Below are 15,000 nucleotides of genomic sequence, written 5' to 3' on the forward strand. Positions count from 1 at the left end.
TAGATAAGGAGACCAAAACTGTGCACAGTACTCCAGATGTTTTTTTGATTTATTTTTATTCATTTATGGGATGTGGGTGTCGCTGGCAAGGTCAGCATTTATTGTCCATCCCTAATTGCCCTCGAGGAGGTGGTGGTGAGCCGCTTTCTTGAACCACTGCAGTCCGTGTTAGGTAGGGAGTTCCAGGATTTTGACCCAGCGACGATGAAGGATCGGCGATATACTTCTAAGTCAGGATGGTGTGTGACTTGGAGGGGAACTTGGAGGTGGTGGTGTTTCCATGTGTCTTCTGCCCTCGTCCTTCTAGGTGGAAGAGGTCGCGGATTTGGGAGGTGCTGCCGAAGAAGCCTTGGCAAGTTGCTGCAGTGCATCTTGTAGATGGTACACACTGCAGCCATCGGTGGTGGAGGGAGTGAATGTTGAAGGTGGTGGATGAGGTGCCAATCAAGTGGGCTGCTTTGTCCTGGATGGTGTCGAGCTTCTTGAGTGTTGCTCACCACCACCTTCTCAAGGGCAATTAGGGATGGGCAATAAATGCTGGTCTTGCCAGCGACACCCACATCCCATAAAAACTAATTTTAAAAAATGCACTGCAGCAACTCGCCAAGGCTTCTTCGGCAGCACCTCACAAACCCATTACCTCCTCCACCTAGAAGGGCAAGGGCAGCAGGTGCATGGGAACACCACCACCTCCAAGTCACACACCATCCTGACTTAGAAGTATATCACCGATCCTTCATCGTCGCTGGGTCAAAATCGTGGAAATCCCTACCAAACAGTACTGTGGGAGTACCTTCACCACACAGACTGCAGCGGTTCAAGAAGGCAGCTCACCATTACCATCTCAAGGGCAATTAGGGATGGGCAATAAATGCAGGTCTTGCCAGCGACACCCACATCCCACAAACGAATAAAAAAGTGTGGTCTTACCGGGCCTTCATATAGCTGCAGCATAATTTCTACCCTCTTGTATTCTAGTCCTCTTGATATAAAGGTCAGCATCCCATTAGCTTTTTGATTTTTTTCTCTACCAATTCATGACATTCTCTCAACACTTTTTCCGTTTATCTCACTGGAATCTTTGATTTTCCATCTGCTCACAGCCTCCCTGGCTGTGCGTCGGCGTGCCAGTCTGGCTGTGGTGGTTTTGTGTGGGCTGGAGCTGGGCCAGGGCAAGCTCCCATAGTTTTAATAGGGGACTTTCTGGGGCGCTGTGGATGCTGGGAAGCCTCAAAGGCCGCGCAATTATTTTTTTTCCCCCTCCGCTTCTCTCCCCTTCCAGGAGAGACGAGAAAGAGAATAACCCCCCCAAGGAAAGGATTTACCTGGCACAGTACAAGGGAGGAAGTGTGGCTGGGGCTGGAGGACAAGTGGGTGGGATGGATGCTGCTGAGTGTCGTGTTGGGAGAAAGCCAGATTTTGATTGAACTGGGAAACAGTCCGGTCCAGAAATCCGGCTCCGCTCGATGCCACCCGCCCGGCGGAATTCGCTCCATTCCAGTTGGAATCGGCAAGTCCACTCAACGCGTGACCGCAAATCAAACGGGACCGAGTGAAGTCGTCAAATATCAGGGGAAAAGAAAAGAGAGTAAGTCAACGAGTTAGTGACATATGCTGAGGTGATAGCGGAATTTAAAACTATATTCAGTGTTTTGGGGGGGCGGGGCAGAATTGTGTGTGACTGTTTTAAAATGGGATTTTGAGCTGAAGTTTCCACAGTTAATCTGAGAGTAGAAGGAGCTGCGGGTGTGCACCTCGGGGCCGCTCCATTTCTCGGGTAACACAGGCCCCGGTTTGTGCACCTTCACCCCGCATAATTCGGTGGTTGGGGGGATTCCGGCGCCCGCTCGATGTTGTTGGCCAGAGGCTCGAACATTTTGCTGGTTGGTGCTGACTAATGCAGGAGACGAGTTCCCCGTTATTCGAGCGCTGAGTGGGGAAGGGGAGGGGAGGGTAGGGTTGGGGAATCCAGCGGGTCAGCACAGGGCTGGGGCCTGCATAACTGAAGGAGGGAGGAATGTCCGAGAGCAATCTTGGAGCCCCGATAGTGCCATATTTGGTGCCCTTTATTCTTGCCGGATCTGCTTCCAGCGAGCCGTTCTGGTTGGATGGTCAACTCTGGCTGATCACGTGACATCTGCATTTATAAAGGTTGGGTCCCCTGTAGTTGAGTTTTTTTTTTGCGCCAGCAGCTGTCGTGCGAGAAGTTCGGAGAACCAGGAGGTCAACTGTGAGCAGACGAAGTAGGGAAACCGAGGGCGGGGAGGAAAAAAAACCCACAGAGGGGAAACCAGAGGTGGGAGGAACTTTGATTCCACCAGGTGGGAGGAGGCTTGTGTGGAGCATAAATGCCACCGGCATAGACTAGTTGGGCCAAATAGCCTGTTTCTGTGTTGTAAATTCTATATATTTCTGGCAACACTCAGATTTCCATCAATACCCAGCAGTAATACAATAACTCACTGATACACCAGTTACATATTGGCTAACATCCCTATATCCTACCTGTAACTAGTACAGATGATAAGAATTAGCAGCAGGAGTAGACTATACGGTCCTTTGTGCCTGCTCTGCCATTCAGTAAGATTATGGCTGATCTTTGACCTCAACTCCACTTTCCCGATCGATCGCTATATATACTTTGATTCCGCTAGAGTCCAAAAATCTTTCTATCTCAGCCTTAAATATACTCAACGAACGGAAAAGAAAGTAGGGATAAATGGGTCATTTTCAAGCTGGCAGGCTGTAACTAATGGGGTGCCCCAAGGATCAATGCTTGGGCTTCAGCTATTTACAATTTATATTAATGGCTTAGAGAGATTGAACCTATGCTCTCTGGAGTTTAGAAGAATAAGAGGTGATCTCATTGAAACATAAGATTCTGAAGGGGATTGACAGGGTAGATGCTGAGAGGTTGTTTCCCCTGGCTGGAGAGTCTAGAACTAGGGGGCATAGTCTCAGAATAAGGGGTCGGCCATTTCAGACTGAAATGAAGAGGAATTTCTTCACTCAGAGGATTATGAATCTTTGGAATTCTCTACCATAACGTCCGGCGGTAGGTCAGGGGGCGTGAGCCAAGTTTGCGGCAGTGCCATGGGGCGCTGCCGCCGCTAACCTCCCGCTGAATTTTGCGGGAAGCATTAGTGGCGCCGCGCCTGGGGGCTAGGTGCTTTGCGCCCCGTTAGCGCTAACGGGAGGCGCAAAGCAACCACATTTTTCCCCTCCTAGTCTCTACCTCAATAGCCATTTGTGTTGAAGCATCCCATGGTCGAATAGCCCTCAGTTGAAGAACCTTCCTTCTCCCCCTTGGTTTTTTCAATGAGAATCCTCAGTCTCCGTTTCCTATTTGCCCACCAGTGGAAACAATCTTTGACCCACAATAAAATCCCCAGGTTTCAATCACCCCTTAACCGGCTGCTCCTGTCGAAGTGCCGATCCTACTCACCATCTTGCTGTTGCTCATGGCTCTGCAGGAAATGTTGGATCCTAGTGTCTCTCTCTTCCCGGCCCTGACTGAGCCCCAGACCCCTATTCCCCAGTCTTCCTCTCTTTGCCCTAACTCCAATTCCCCATTCTTCTTCCCTCCTTTGACCCCCCATCCCATTCCCCATTCTCTGCTCTTTATTCTAATGTTGTTTTCCCAGTCCTCTGTGCACCTTGTGTCTCCTCTCTAATGCTTCATCCTGGTGCGCCCCCCCCCCCCCCGCCAAATTAGTTTAAACCCTCCCCCACAGCACTAGTTAACATTCCCATGAGGACATTGGTCCCAGCCCCGTGGAATTGCAACCTGTCCATCTTGTACAGTTTCCCCCCGTCCCAGAACTGGTCCCAATGCCCCGGGAATCTGAAGCCCTGCCTCCTGCACCATTTTGTCAGCCATGCGATAGTGTTGCAAAAATGCCTCTCTAGCCACCTGACTATCTAATCCCCTATGACCACTGCATTTCTGTACTTTGCTGTGCCCCTGTGCAGTCATTTGCCCCACAGTGCGCTCTAGACTGCACTCCTCCAAGATGTTGTCACCTCCACTGGTATTCAGCACTAAAAACCTGTTTGAGTGTGCCACACACCCAGAGATTTCCTGCACTGCCTGCCTCTTCCTACCCTCCCATCTTCCACCCTTCATAAATTTGAACTCATCCAAAACATTGCTGCCTGTATTCTAACTTGTACCAAGTTCCATTCACCCCTGTGCTAGTTGACCTACATTGGCTCCCGGTCTGGCAACGCCTCGATTTTAAAACTCTCATCCTTGTTTTCAAATCGCTCCTCCTTATCTCTGTAACCTCCTCCGGCCCTGCAACCCTCTGAGATCTCTGCGCTGCTCCAATCCTGGCCTCTTGCACATCCCTTATTTTAATTACTCCACCATTGGCGGCCATGCATTCAGCGGCCAAGGCCCTAAGTTCTGGAATTCCCTCCTGAAACCTCTCTACCTCTCTCACATCCTTTAAGATGCTCCTTAAAACCGACCTCTTTCCTGTCCTAATATCTCCTTATGTGGCTCGGTGTCAAATTTTGTTTGATAATGCTCCTGTAAAGCGCTGAGGATCCTTTTACTATGTTAAAGGCGTTAGATAAATGCAAGTTGTATTATTTATGTATATCAGATTTTTATTTAATTCAATTCTGATCCCTTTAATATGTCCTCTAGTTAATTTTAATTTTACCCCCTTTGATTATTTATATAGTTATTTATTTATATTTACTGTTGTTCCTTGGTTTAAATTCGGAGCACCTCCTTCCCCCGGCACCAAATTCCCACTCTCACTAAATTCCTGTCATCACTCTGTTTAACAAGCCATTCAATTTAGCAGATTCACCCAACTCTCACCAAGCTTATTAATGACTTGGATGAAGGGATTAATGACTTAGATCCCTTCATCTAACATATCCAAGTTTGCTGATGATACAAAGTTAGGTGGGAAAGTAATCTGTGAGGAGGACGCAAAGAGGCTGCAGAGAGCTATGGACAGGTTGACTGAGTGGGCAAGAACATGGCAAATGGCATACAAAGTGGGGAAGTGTGAAGTTATCCACTTTGGTAGGAAAAACAAAAAAGCAGAATATTTTTTGAATGGTGAGAGACTGGGAAATGTTTGCACTCAGAGGGACCTGGGTGTCCTTGTACCTGAATCACAGAAAGTTAACATGCAGGTACAGCAAGCAATTAGGAAAGCAAATGGTATGTTAGCTTCTGTTACAAAAGGATTAGAGTATTAGAGTAAAGAAGCCTTCAATTATACAGGTCGATTATATAATTATTGGTGAGGCCACACCTGGAGTACTGTGTACAGTTCTGGTCTGCTTACCTAAAGAAAGACATACTTGCCTTAGAGGGAGTGCAACATGAGGGGATTGCTCTATGAGGAGAGATTGAGCAGGCTAGGCCTATATTCCCTAGAGTTTAGAAGAATGAGAGATGTTCACATTGAAACATATAAAATTCTTAAGGGGCTTGACAGGGTTAATGCTGAGTAAATGTTTCCCCTGGCTGGGGAATCTAGAACACGGGGTCACAGTCTCAAAATAAGGGTAGGCAATTTAGGACTGAGATGAGATGAGAAATTTCTTCACTCAAAGGGTTGTGAATCTTGGAATTCTGTACCCCAGAGAGATGTGGGTATATTCAAAACAGAGGTTGATAAATTTTTGGGAATTAAGGGATATGGGGATAGTGTGGGAAGGTGGAGATGAGGTAGAAGATCAGCCATGATCTTATTGAATGGCGGAGCAGGCTCGAAGGGCCAAATGGTCTACTCCAGCTCCTATTTCTTATGTTCTAAGCTCTGTGCTTAAAGCTCTCAGCTACACACCCTTTCTCTCAATACTTCCTCACTTTTGAATTCCAACCTCCTTGAGATAAAAACCAACATTCCATTAGTCTTTTTGATTACTTTTTGTACCTGTGCACAAGCTTTTAGTAATTTGTGTACAAGGACCCTTTTCTGCTCCACAGCTCCTAGACTCTCACCATTAAGAAAATATTCCGATTTGTCTTTCTTGGATCCAAAGTGGATGACATCACTTCCCCACATTAAACTCCATCTGCCATAGTTTTTCTCACTCACTTAATCTGTCTATGTCCCTTTGTAACTTCCTGCTCCCGCCAGCACAACTTGCTGTGTCTCCTATCTTGGTGGCGTCTGCAAAGTTGGATGTGCAGCCTTCATCCAAGTCAGCAATATATATGGTGAAGATCTGAGGCCCCAGATCCCTGGGGAACATCACTTGTCACATCCCACCAATCAGAGAACAAACCTTTTATCCCTATTTGTCCTCTACTGGCCAACCAAGTATTAGAGGCTACGTGAGATGGCAAGGTCGAGGGGGGTGGCTGTGAATATGGGGAGTTTATATGGAGAGGTTAAAGGAGGACAGGACGGCAGAGAACTCGAGAGGAACTAGGGCAAGATGAGTTGAGATGGAGGTTGAAATCACTGAGGATGAGAAATTGCTCTGTCTCTGATTTTAAGCAGCCCCTGCATCCCTGGCAAATTTTGATGTCTGACATTTAAAGTGTTCTGTCCTAACTAAAAATTGTTCCTGAGCTACTGAAGGAATTTCAAAATACGTATCTTCCTGTGTTTGATCCTGAGGGTGGGGGTATTCGGGATGCTATAATTGGTTTCCGTGTTCCTAGTTAGGGGGAGAAAAATGAAGCAAGTTTCTCTGCTTGATCAATGGCTTCTGTTTCCTGCTGGAATTGTGCCTGTGCAGATATTGTGAGTATGAGCTTGAGCTAGACTGTAATACTCCCAAGCCTTGGAGGCTGAATAGTCCACTGACATGCAGGCACACATGAAACTGTGCTGCAGTACACCAATCAAAATTTTCAGAAGAGGCCGGGAAAATGTAGGGAGAAAAAAGTTATAATTTCCATCTTTAATTATTCCTCCCCTCCTTTTAAAATTCTCCTGCAATATGGGCCTGAGTCCTTCACCTTGATTTGTCAATAGTAAAGTTCACTGACAATTGTGATCAAGGTGACTTACTTACAGGCCTCTTCCTTTCCCACACTTGAAGCTATCCATGCTTGAGGGTGACACGTGTTGACCAGGCCTCGGATTATTTTTACCTCCCCACCCCCACCCCACATAAACTAGTATCCTTTATAGGAGCCTCATTAATAAAAATAATTTTGTAGACAAATGTGTATCAGCAGGACTAGACAACCTTTCAAGCTCAAGTATGTTATATATCAACAAAGAGCCATGTTTTAAATATGTCTACATCTTATTAGAAATTGTGCATATGTACATGAAGATCTTCCTGTTGTCACAATTTTTGGGCAGGCTTTTATGTCAACCTTTAACACTGAATGTGTTTATTTATATAAATATAATGGGTATTTCCAACATAAAAAGTGTCCTGTCATTGTTTTATGAACCATTCTTGGCAAGTAAAATCAAGGAAAACCCAAGGATGTTTTATAAATATATTAGGAGTAAGAGGATAACTAAAGAAAGTGTAGGGCCTATTAGAGATCATGAGGGTTGTGGTAAACCACTGTTTGTATTCCACTGTGTACATGTCTGTACATGCCTCGGCTGACTCCTCCCACGAGTCCAGGTATAAAGGTGACTGCTCCACAGTCCCTCTGTATTCTGGACTGGTCGACCACTCGAGGCACACCTTCATTCTCTTGTTAATAAAAGCCTGTTAGTTACTCGCTTAACCTCAGTCTTTGAGTAATTGATAGCGCATCAATTTTATTAACAAGATTTTTTATAATGGAGAAGATCCTCACACCAGCATGCCTGGACTTAGACCATCGGGAGGCGGACGCATCCACCAAGTTTGCTCACTGGCTTAAGTGCTTTGAAAAATTCCTGATCGCCTCCGCTGCAACGGTCAAATCGGATGAGGACAAACTGGATGTCCTGATCTCCAAAGTGAACCACCGAGCGTACTCGGTCATCCAGGACGCGACCTCGTACATGGCTGCTCTCAAGCTCCTCAAGGACCAGTACACGCGCCCAGTGAACGAGGTGTACGCCAGGCACCTCCTGGGAAGTCGTAAACAACAACCTGGGGAATCGACCGAGGAATACCTTCAGGCACTGTCTGTGCTTGGCCGGGCCTGTGGTTGTAACGATGTAAAGGCCGCCGTGTACACAGAGGAACTTATCCGGGACGCTTTTGTAGCAGGCCACAGGTCCAATTACACCCGACAGCGACTGTTGGAGCAGAGTGACCTCGACCTCAACAAGGCCTCTGAACTCGCACTATCATTGGACGCAGCCTACCGGGGCATGGACGCCTACTCCTCTGCACCGTGGACGCCGCGGGGAACGACAGCCTGGGACACGGTAGGACCGTCTCATAGCGCCGTGCCACCCCAGCCACATCCCAGCAACGGCCCAACTACCGCAGCAGTGTCCCAAGGCCAGAAATGCTACTTCTGTGGCCAGGCCAAACACCCCAGAGCGCGCTGCCCGGCGAAAAATGCGATCTGCTCGGGCTGCGGGAAGAAGGGACACTACGCCAGCGTCTGCAGGGCCAAAGCCACCCCGAACCCCAGCAGTGCTGCGTGTGGGCCGTGCAGGCCTCCCCAGCCATGTGCGAACCACCGGAACAGCAGCCATTTTGGACGCCTCCAGCCACATGGGGATCATGGACGCCGCCATCTTGGACGCCAGCTGCCATCTTGGCCCCCAACACCGCCTCATCTGATACCCGCAACGACACACCGACCCCTACGCTGGCTTCCGTTACGCTGGACCAAGCGAGACCGCACCAACTGGCCCGGTCCACAATGGACATTAAGGTAAATGGTCACGAAACAATCTGCCTTTTTGACTCTGGGAGCACGGAGAGCTTCATCCACCCCGACACGGTGCGGCGTTGCTCTCTCCCAGTCCTGCCTGCGCACCAGCGGATTTCTATGCCCTCCGAGTCCCAGTCGGCGGACATTGGCGGCTACTGCATGGTGACACTCTTAGTAGATGGGACTGTGTACGATAATTTTAAACTTCTGGTCCTGCCCCACCTCTGCGCTGCCGTTCTACTGGGGTTGGATTTTCAGTGCCACCTTAAAAGTGTTACGATGGCGTACGGTGGACCCCTCCCCCCACTCAGTCCGCAGCCAGCAGCTTCCAAATTGCCCGCCGCGCACCAGGTGCAACCTCTCCACACTCAGAGTCACCCCCCCCCCCCCCCACTGTTTGCTAACCTCACCCCCGACTGTAAGCCCATCGCCACAAAGAGCAGGCGATACAGTGCCGGGGACAGGGTTTTCATTAAAACCGAAGTGGAGCGGCTCCTGAAGGAGGGGATTATTGAGGGCAGCACCAGCCCCTGGCGAGCCCAGGTTGTGGTCGTTAAGACCGGCGAGAAGCAGCGCCTGGTCATCGACTACAGCCAGACAATAAATCGCTACACCCTGCTGGACGCTTACCCACTCCCCCGCATAGCTGATATGGTCAACCAGATCGCGCAGTACCGCGTCTTCTCAACCATTGACCTGAAATCAGCGTACCACCAGCTCCCTATCCGCCCTGAGGACCGCCAGTATACTGCCTTTGAGGCAAACGGCCGCCTCTATCACTTCCTTAGGGTTCCCTTTGGCGTCACCAACGGGGTCTCCGTCTTCCAAAGGGAGATGGACCGGATGGTAGATCAAAATGCGTTGCAGGCCACTTTCCCATATCTGGACAATGTGACCATCTGTGGCCATGACTTGCAGGACCATGACGCAAACCTCGAAAAATTCCTCTGCACCGCCCAACTCCTGAACCTGACGTATAACAAGAAGAAGTGCATATTCCGCACAACCCGCCTCGCCATCCTTGGCTGTGTTGTGGAACACTGAGTCATCGGTCCCGACCCCGACCGGATGCGTCCCCTTATGGAACTCCCACTGCCTCAAGGCCCTGAAGAGGTGCCTAGGGTTTTTCTCCTATTACGCCCAGTGGGTCCCCTACTATGCGGACAAGGCCCGTCCGCTGATCAAGTCCACCTCTTTTCCCTTGACGGCAGAGGCCAGCTTAGCCTTCCACCGTATCAAGGAAGACATTGCCCTGGCCGCTACCCTTAATCAGGCGGGGAGACCCGTGGCCTTCTTTTCACGAACCCTCCAGGGCCCGGAGACCAGACACTCCGCTGTCGAGAAGGAGGCCCAGGCTAGTGTGGAGGCTGTGCGTCATTGGAGGCACTACCTGGCCGGAAAACGATTTACCCTGCTCACTGACCAGCGTTCAGTTGCTTTTATGTTCAACAACAAGCAGAGGGGCAAAATCAAAAACGACAAGATCTTGAGGTGGAGAATCGAACTTTCCACCTACAATTACGAGATCTTGTACCGGCCCGGGAAGCTCAATGAACCCCCGGATGCTCTATCGCGTGGCACCTGCGCCAGCGCGCAGATCGATAGACTGCGGGCCCTCCACAATGACCTCTGCCACCCGGGGGTCACCAGGTTCTTCCACTTCATCAAGGCCCGCAACCTGCCTTACTCCATTGAGGAGGTCAGGACCATGACCAGGAACTGCCAAGTCTGCGCTGAGTGCAAACCGCACTTTTATAGACCAGACAGGGCTCACCTGATAAAAGCCACTACTGAGAAGACACGTGAGGACCCATAAAACGGACCCCCTGGTCGAGAGGGTCGACCTCCTCCACGCCAACCCCCAGTACGCTTACATTGCGTACCCGGACGGGCGGGAGGACACAGTCTCCATACGAGACCTCGCACCCTCGGGGGCCCCAGTAACCCACTACCACCCCCCCCCCCCCCCACGATCCAATATCCAACCCCAGCAGACGGCACGCCTGGGCCCCGCGACCCGCTCGACACCCATGAGGACTACACACCAGTGCCCCAGCCTACGCGGGACTCGACGCCGGAAGCTTCACTACCCCTGCCGTCGCCACGCCGATCACAGCGGCAGACAAGACCTCCGGAGAGACTCCAATACACAAACTTTTAATACACTTCACCCCGCCGGACTCATTTTTAAACAAGGGGTGAATGTGGTAAACCACTGTTTGTATTCCACTGTGTACATGTCTGTACATGCCTCGGCTGACTCCTCCCACGAGTCCAGGTATAAAGGTGACTGCTCCACAGTCCCTCTGTATTCTGGACTGGTCGACCACTCGAGGCACACCTTCATTCTCTTGTTAATAAAAGCCTGTTAGTTACTTGCTTAACCTCAGTCTTTCAGTAATAGCGCATCAAGGGTAATCTGTGTGTGGAGGCGGGAGACGAAATTTTAAAAAAATCACTGTCCACAAGCAGAACTTTCATAGGAGTTTTCTGCCGTGTGTTGAAGGCAGTGCTCCTGCAGATAGCTCAGCTCTGTAAACTTTGCATCTGTTTTCACAAAGGAGAGGGGCGAAGCAGACATTGCTATCGGGGGAGGAGTGTGAAATATTAGATGAAATAAACATAGTGAGAGAGGAAGTATTAAAGGGTTTAGCAGCTTTAAAAGTGGATAAATCCCCAGGCCTGGATGAATTGTATCCCAGGCTGTTAAGCGAAGCAAAAGAGGAAATAGCAGAGGCCCTGACCATCATTTTCCAATCCTCTCTGGCTTCAGGTGTGGTGCCCGAGGACTGGAGGAATGCTAATCTGGTACCCTTGTTTACAAAGGGAGAAAAGGATAGACCGAGTAATTACAGGCCAAAATTATTGGAAAGAATTCTGAAGGACAGGATAAATCTTCATTTAGAAAGACACGGATTAATCAAGGATAATTAGCACGGATTTGTTAAGTGAAGGTCGTGTCTGACAAACTTGATTGAATTTTTTGAGGAGGTAACAAGGAGGGTAGATGAGGGTTGTGTGTATATAGACTTTAGCAAGGCTTTTGATAAGTTTCCACATGGCAGACTGGTCACGAAGTTAAAAGCCAGGGCAAAGTGTCAAGTTGGATTCAAAACTGGCTCGGAGGCAGGAAGCAGAGGGTAATGGTTGATGGGTGTTTTTGTGACTGGAAGGCTGTTTCCAGTGGGGTTCCGCAGGGCTCAGTACTAGGTCTCTTGCTTTTTGTGGTATATATGAATGATCTAGACTTGAATATAGGGGCTATGATTAAGAAGTTTACAGATGATACTAAAATCAGCTGTGTGGTTGATACTGAAGAAGGAAGCTGTAGATTGCAGGAAGATATCAATAAATTGGTCAGGTGGGCAGAACAGTGGCAAATGGAATTTAATCCGGAGAAGTTTGAGGTAATGCATTTGGGGAGGGCTAACAAGGAAAGGGAATACACATTAAATGGTAGGACACTGAGTAGTGTAGAGGAACAAAGGGGCCTTGGAGTGCATGTCCACAGATCCCTGAAGGTAGCAGGCCAGGTAGATAAGGTGGTTAAGAAGACATATGGAATGCTTGCCTTTAGCCTTGGCATAGAATACAAGAGCAGGGGGGTTATGTTTCAACTGTTTAAAACACTAGTTAGGCCTCTGCTAGAGTACTGCGTGCAGTTCTGGTCACCACATTACAGGAAAGATGTGATTGCACTAGAGAGGGTACAGAGGAGATTTACAAGGATGTTGCCGGGAGTAGAGAATCTTAGCTATGAGGAAAGACTGGATAGGCTGGGTCTGTTTTCCTTGGAACAGAGGAGGCTGAGGGGAGACCTTTATTGAGGTGTATAAAATTATGAGGGGCAGAGATAAAGTGGATAGAAAGGACCTATTTCCCTTAGCAGAGGGGTCAAAAACCAGTGGGCACAGATTTAAAGTAATTGGCAGAAGGTTTAGAGGGGATTTGAGGGGAAATTTCTTCACCCAGAGAGTCGTGGGGGTCTGGAAAGAGCTTTCAACCACACCTACGCATTCTGGGCATGTGCAGTTTGGCCAGAATGCAATCTGCAGCGTAGAAAGGTGTGTCCCCTCATCTTGAGGTTCATTGCTGTTGCTTTTTTCAAATTATCTTGAAAAAATTGACAAAGCTTTATTTCAGGCTTTTTAAATGCTATTATGAACTGGTCAGATGATAATACCTGTAGTAGCAGCACCTGTTATTACATTATTGTCCAATAGAAATCTCTCACTAGCCACAGATTTGGCTACAGTGACACTGTTTTAGCCACGTGCACAAATTTTAGTCGAAAACACTTTTTTTTGTATAGACTTATGCAATACAGGTAAATGTACTTCACATATGGATATTTACTTAACAAATATCTATCACCATTTCAACGCAAAAGCAAAGTACTGCGGATGCTGGAAATTGAGATAAAAACAGAAAATGCTGGAAATACTCAGCAGGTCAGGAAGCCTCTGTGGAGAGAGAAACAGAGTTAACATTTCAGGTCGATGATCTTTCGTCAGAAGCTTTATTTCAGGCTTATTAAATGCTGTTATGAACTGGTCACCATTCAGTAACCAAGGAAGTAAAGTACTCACAACGATCAAAAACACTCGCACACTGCTTTTCGTCTTAACCATTTTACCAGCAAATGTACAAAAAGGTTAAAGTATACATGAGTACGCCGAGTGAACATGAGTATTGAGTTCACAGGCCCAACAATGGTGGTTATTGCTCATTTTTCATTTACTTATCAGAAATGCAATTTTCCACATTTGAAATCCCAATTGGCCACAGGTGGCTAGTGGCTAACATACTGGACAATACTGTGTTATCATGATATATTTGATGGTTAGAAGAGAAAACAGAGATTGCTATAGAAAATTTCAAATGGGAAAGTCTTGCTTGACCAATGTTATTGAATTTTTTGAAGAGGTATTAGAGAGAGTAGACAATGGTAATGCAGTAGATGTAATTTATCTAGATTTTCAAAAGGCCTTCGATAAGGTACCCCATAATAGACTGATGAACAAGGTCAGAGAATGCGGAGTCAGGGGACAAGTAGCAGAGTGGATTGCTGGCTGGCTTCAGGACAGAAAGCAGAGAGTAGGGGTAAAAGGTAGCCATTCACAGTGGCAGAAGGTGGGTAGTGGTGTCCTACAAGGATCAGTGCTGGGACCACCGTTGTTCACAATTTACATTAATGATTTAGACTTTGGAATCAAAAACACAGTTTCTACATTTGCGGATGACACCAAATTGGGGGGGGTAGTCAATACAGAGGAGGACGCAACAAATTACAGGAGTACATTAATAAACTTGCAGAATGGGCATATAATTGGCAAATTAAGTTCAACACAGATAAATGTGAGGTATTACATTTTGGTAGGAAGAATAGAGGTGTCATCACTTGGAGGGTGCGAGTCTAGGTGGGGTAGAGGAACAAAGGGATCTCGGAGTACAAATACACAAATCACTCAAAGTTGTGACACAGGTTAGCAAGGCCATAAAAAAGCAAACCAAGCACTAGGGTTTATTTCTAGAGTTATAGAATTGAAAAGTAGGGAAGTTATGCTAAACCTGTATCGAACCTCGGTTAAACCACACTTGGAGTACTGCGTACAGTTCTGGTCGCCATACTATTATAAAAGGAATATAGAAGCACTGGAGAGGGTGCAGAGAAGATTTACAAGGATGATACCAGAAATGCGAGGGTATACAGATCAGGAAAGGGTGAACAGCCTGGGCCTCTTTTCTCTTGAAAAAAGAAGGCTGAGGGGTGACCTAATAGAGATCTTTAAAATTATTTAAAATGTTGATAGTGGATAGAGAGAGAATGTTTCCACTTGTGGGGAACAGCATAACTAGAGGTCATCAATATAAGATAGTCACCAAGAAATCAAATAGGGAATTCAGAAGAAACTTCTTTACCCAAAGAGTGGTGAGAATGTGGAACTCGCTACCTGTAAGGGGACAAAAATAACTTCTCAGAATTAAAAGTTAGAAGTAACTATAATTTCTTAGAATTAAAATTAGTGGAAAATAAGTTTGTCTCCTATCCTTGCATAGGAATGTAGGACCCAGATAAGACAGGAACTGTAAAGCTAACAAGCTGGTCTTTTGTCCTTGCTTAAGATAAGGCAGGACATACAGATTCTCAAAGCATGATGTAAGCACCTTCTGGCCAAAGCAGGAACAGATAAATTAGCCCGCGAATACTGTAAAGATGGGTTTCTGTG

At 47.5% G+C, this 15,000-nt stretch overlaps 1 protein-coding gene across 1 annotated transcript in view; it reads left to right on the plus strand.

Annotated features, from left to right (window-relative positions):
• The first annotated feature begins 1,244 nt into the window (after nucleotides 1-1,244).
• Nucleotides 1,245-15,000, plus strand: part of chdh (choline dehydrogenase) — a 124,624-nt gene continuing 110,868 nt past the window's right edge. The window contains exon 1 of the mRNA XM_086001661.1: nucleotides 1,245-1,588. The gene's annotated coding sequence lies outside the window, so the exon portion shown is untranslated. The remainder of the gene's footprint in view (nucleotides 1,589-15,000) is intronic.

Source organism: Somniosus microcephalus, chromosome 11 (assembly GCF_052327205.1).
Source record: "Somniosus microcephalus isolate GS21.2 chromosome 11, FLI_Smic_1.0, whole genome shotgun sequence".
In the NCBI taxonomy this organism is placed as follows: Eukaryota; Metazoa; Chordata; class Chondrichthyes; order Squaliformes; family Somniosidae; genus Somniosus; species Somniosus microcephalus.